We start from the raw sequence: 5,088 nt of genomic DNA, 5'->3' as shown, positions 1-5,088 counted from the left end.
GAGTTACAGAGTCAAGCAGATGATGATGGATCAGGCTTCTTTCTCCCAAGAAACATTTGCTGCACCAAGTGTTGCCCCCCATGCCCCTCCCACCTCCCCATCCCCCATCCCCCAACTCCACCAAATGGCTGTTCAAGCTGAGCTGCCTGCTCCTGCCTTATTGGGTGCTCAGCTACCAGGACTAGGTTTAAGGCAGCCCAGAACTCTTGCTGAAATTTAGCATAGATCTTGGAGACCTTGTCTCACATGGGTTGTCTCTGTTGCTAGTTGTTCTGAACAAGGAAAACCCTGAAGCATTCATATGCAAAGTCTGAGCTTCCTCAAACACAGTCAAACACCTCTACACAACACCTTCAAAAGTCTAAAATCTTTCAGCAGCTGAGCTATAGTTAAAGCTTCAAGGCTCACAAAATCATCCAGGAAGCCAGAATAAAACAATGCAGGTAGGAATCCTAGCAGTTAATCTCAATCTGTCTTTCCCCATTTGGGATAAACTCTAATAGTTGATGTGGGATATAGAAAGCTACACTGGAATAAGTTGGGTCTTCTGCGGAGCTTGTCATCAAATACCAAGGAAAACTGGGGCAGTGGCGGGGGGCAGAGTTGATTTTATTTTTAAAAAGCTTCAGAAGTTATTCTTTTTTTTTTTTTGGCCCAGGCTAGAGTGCTGGGGCGTCAGCCTAGCTCACAGCAACCTCAAATTCCTGGGCTCAGGCAATCCTTCTGCCTCAGCCTCCAGAGTAGCTGGGACTACAGGCTTGCACCACCAGGCCTGGCTATTTGTTTCTATATATTTTTAGTTGGCCAATTAATTTTTTTCTATTTTTAGTAGAGACAGGGTCTGACTCTTGCTCAGGCTGGTTTTGAACTCCTGACCACGTTGGCCTCCCTCTTATTCTATTTTAAAGGGACATGGCTGAACAGGTAAGAAACAAATTCCCCATTGTGAGTTCTACTGATGGCTTCTGCAAGGATCATGGAGATGTCAGTCACCTGTATTTTGGAGCAATGCTTCATCTTGTCCTCCTGAGGTATGGTATTAGTGACTACTACCGCTTCAAAGCATGCGTTGTTTGATGCGAGAAATGGCTGGACCAGCAAAGATTCCATGAGTCAAGATAGCATAAACTGTGGTGGCTCCAGCTGAGAGACGTTTGTCAGCTGCATGGCAGATTGTGCCACAAGCATCAGCAATGTCATCAACAAGGACGGCCACTCGATCCTTCACATTTCCCACTAGCACCATGCGGTCCACTTCACTGGCCTTCTTCCGTTCTTTGTGAATCAAGGCAAAGTCTACATTCAGCCGGTCGGCAGCGGAGGTTACTCTCTTAGCTCCACCAGCATCCGGCGAGACAACAGTGCAGTTCCTCCACTCAGAGAGGTTCTCCCTTATCCACTCCAGGACAGCTGCCTCTGCATACACATTGTCGACCGGATATCAAAAAAGCCCTGCATTTGAGAAGCATGCAGGTCCATGGCGATAATATGATCTGCAACTGCTACAGACAGCTTATTTGCAACAAGTTTGGCTGAAATTGGAGCCCAGCCCTTATCCTTCCTAATCTGCCTGGCATACAGGAAGCATGGGAAGACTGCAGTGACCCGGCTGGCTGAACAATCTTGCAGGCATTAATCATGATCAAAAGCTCCATTAAATTGTCATTGATTTCACCACAACCACTCTGAACAATGTAGACATCCTCTCCATATAAAATTTCCACACAGGTCTCCTGGTTGCTGAATTTCTCAGTCACTACCTCGCCCAGCTCCAGGCTGAGGCAGTCAGTAATCTTCTGGGACAAATCCTGGTGGGAGCTGCCGCTGACGATTTTAGTATTCAGCATCTTGGCCAACTACCCCAGGCGTTCCTCCCTAAGCGATCATTGCTGCGGCAGAGACAGGAACCGAAGTCGGCCCAGAGACCCAATACTCTTCGTGCTGCTACTCCGCTGTCTTTTGTGGGCATTAATCTTAATAAAATTCTCAATGTAGAACAAATACTTTCAGGCACACTGATATTCACAACAAGGTCATTAATAATAGTGAAAACAACAGAAACAACCTAAATGTTCTACAACTGGTGAATGGTTATATAAATTGCAGCATATCCATTTGTTGGGGATTATATAGTCAAAGTGATTGAGACTTTTGAGATAGTGCTAAATGAAAACAGGCAGAATATAAAAATAATGATCTTGGCTTTATAGAAATAAAACATTAAAAAAGGACACATAGGAATGTTTAAATTGATTATCTTTGGGGGTAGAATAATTTTGTCTATTCCTACTTTCCAAATTTCTTTTAATGGACATGAATTACTCTCATGATTAAAAAAGAACAAGACTTGAGCCTTTATTTTATTTTATTTTTTTAGTGAGGAAGGAGGTTCAGTTTCCTTTTTCTTTTTCTGTTTTTTTTTTTTTTTGAGACATAGTTTCACTCTGTCACCCTGAGTAGAGTGCAGTGGCCGTCATTGTCATCGTAGCTCACTGCAACCTCCAACTCCTAGGATCAAGTGATCCTCCTGCCTCAGCCTCCTGAATAGTTGGGACTATAGGCATGCAACACCACACCGAGTTCATTTTTCTATTTTAGTAGAGACGGGGTCTCACAATTGCTCAGGCTGGTCTCCTGAGCTCAAGCAATCCTCCCACCTTGACCTCACAGAGTGCTAGGATTACAGGCATGAGCCACTGTACCCAGCCAAGATTTGGGCCTTTAAATTGCCTTAAAATAATCCTTTGTTTCCTCTCTGCTTTGGCACTTCCAAACTGTTTTTCCCCTTCCTATCCTCCACCTTACCCCTTGCTCAAGAGTGTGTGCGTGCATGGGCTCTTTCAAATGCCACTGCAATAGACAGATGTAACTGTGGATGTAAATAAATGCATCAGGGAATACGTAAGTACCAAAGAGCTGCACGCTACGTCCTCAGAGTGCTGTGAGTGCTGATTCATACTGGGCCATGCTGTCAGCCCAGCGAGCACACTGAGCAGCTATCATATGATACGTGAAAGGAGCAAAGGAAGAAAATGGTGGCGGGAAGAAGAGATTTTGGTATGCTGGTGGGGAGAGAACTCCAATACGAGAAGGGGAAAGGCTAAAGGTTAGTCATGGCTATGGGTCTAGAATCCAGAAACACGGGAGAACAAGGGTTTGAGTAGTGCCACAGGTCAGATTCCCCAGAAAACACTCTGAGAGGGAGCTTTCCAAGCAGGTAATTTGTTGGTGATGTGCATTCAATTGAGTCCCTCCAAACTCCCATACCTATGACTGTGGCCTTATCTGGAAACATGGCCTTTGCAGGTGCAGTTAAGTTGCATTCATACTGGATTAGGGTGAGCTGCTGTGTGTGGGCCGCCCTAAATCCAATATGACTCGTATCCTTATAAGAAGGGGGAAATTTGGGCACAGACACATACACAGGAAGAACACCATGTGACAATGCAGAAAGAGGCCACAGTGATGCACCTCTTAAATTCAAACTTCATATTAGTAAGGAAGGAAAAAACTTTCCTCTACCCTCTTAAGCGACTGGGGCCTATGAATTAAACTGACAAAAGAAAAATTAACAACAAAAAAAGGCATACTTTTTTTATTTTTAAAGAGACAGGGTCTTGCTACATTGCCCAGGCTTCCCTCTAGCTCCTGGGCTCCAGCCATCCTCCCACCTCAGCCTCCCAAGTAGCTGGGACTACAGACTCATGCCACCATGCCTAGTTACAAATTTTATTTGATGTTAATATTGTAATTGTTTTATGTACAAAAGTCCTCAAAGAAAAGAAAAAAAGACCCAAGGAGGCAGTTAGGCCCAGGGGCTTATACACCATTTTAACAAAGGGCGATAAATTTGTAGAGACGTGACAAGGCAATGGAAAAGGGGTTTGGGCTTCTAGGGGTGATAGACTGCTGGCAGGTAAATGTATGGGGGAAAGTAATGACCGGGCTTATTTTAGTAAGGTTTGTTCGTGCAGATCCATCTCAGTGCTGATTTTCTGTCTCCCAGGGAAAAGGGTTGTTCTCCTCTTGGTGCAGGAGAAGAGAGGGAAAACATTTTCATAGAAGGAAACTTATGTCCTGCTCTCAGGCTGTCGGGAGGAAGGCAAAGAGCCCTTTCTGCATTGGCTGCTTCTCACTTGCCTTCAGCTCACGACAATCCTTATGACAAACTGGCATGTTTCGAGGTGGCGTATTCTGGGCCCCTGCAGTCCGCAAGTCTGGAGTAGTGAGAGGGGAGCAGGGGCGTGCCCAGGTTCCCCACCTGGAGCGAGGTGGGAAGTGGCCGCACCACTCACTCGTGCAGCAGAAGTGCGCAGGGACACGGGGAGGACGGGTCCAGACAGGTGGGGCAGAGTCAGAAGTCACAGGCGGAATGATAGAAGGCTGTGCCCAGCGAGTGTGGTGCTGGAAGCAGCCGGGGGGAGCAGTCCTGAGTAGGAGCGGGGTCCGGCATGTGGCCGTTATACCGAAGAAGATAAAACTCCTTGGGAATGAGCAGTGCACGGGCCGAGAGCCGCGGGTGTTGGATGGGCTGTCCGCAGGGACGCAGAAGCTGCCCAAGATGCGGCCTCCCTTCCTGACGTTGCCGCTTCACCTCCCTGGAACCGCACACGGCGATGAGTCATGCCTCCCGGCTTTGGTCATCTGCACGATCTGTGAGCGTTCGTGCCTTTCACGTCACTTTGCAAGTTGCTGATAGGCCTAAGCCAAATGCTTACCCTGAATATGCCTGGAGAATACGCCTTTCCAGTTGTGAAGGATTTTGTTTTTTCATACGGTTAGGAAGAAGTGTATGAGCGTTCCACGCATCCAGGGGACGAATCCCTCCCCTCCAGTTGCTTTCCTGTGACCGCTGGACCATGATGAATGGCAGAGGGAGAAAGGTGAGGTATTTATATTGTGGTATATTTCCTGGATTTCATAATGTATAGGTGAGTCATCTCCCCCCAGTCTACCAAGCCCAGGCCTCGTAAATATTAAAAGGCTCTACTTCTCCCAATAAGATACATGCAAAATGCAAAAAGGCTCTTGGGCTTTCTAGCCATGATGTTTTCTGTTGCACTTGGACCTGAAATCTCAAATTTCATA

The 5,088-nt window shown here is 46.5% G+C and overlaps 1 pseudogene; it reads right to left on the bottom strand.

The window, feature by feature from the left end:
* Positions 1–897: 897 nt before the first annotated feature.
* Positions 898–1,927, bottom strand: LOC105865004 (ribose-phosphate pyrophosphokinase 1 pseudogene; annotated as a pseudogene).
* Between the last annotated feature and the right edge of the window lie 3,161 nt (positions 1,928–5,088).

The sequence above is a fragment of the Microcebus murinus genome, chromosome 5, assembly GCF_040939455.1.
Source record: "Microcebus murinus isolate Inina chromosome 5, M.murinus_Inina_mat1.0, whole genome shotgun sequence".
Classification (NCBI taxonomy): domain Eukaryota; kingdom Metazoa; phylum Chordata; class Mammalia; order Primates; family Cheirogaleidae; genus Microcebus; species Microcebus murinus.
Note: the sequence above shows the minus strand (reverse complement) of the source record. Positions and strands in the feature narration are given on the sequence as shown.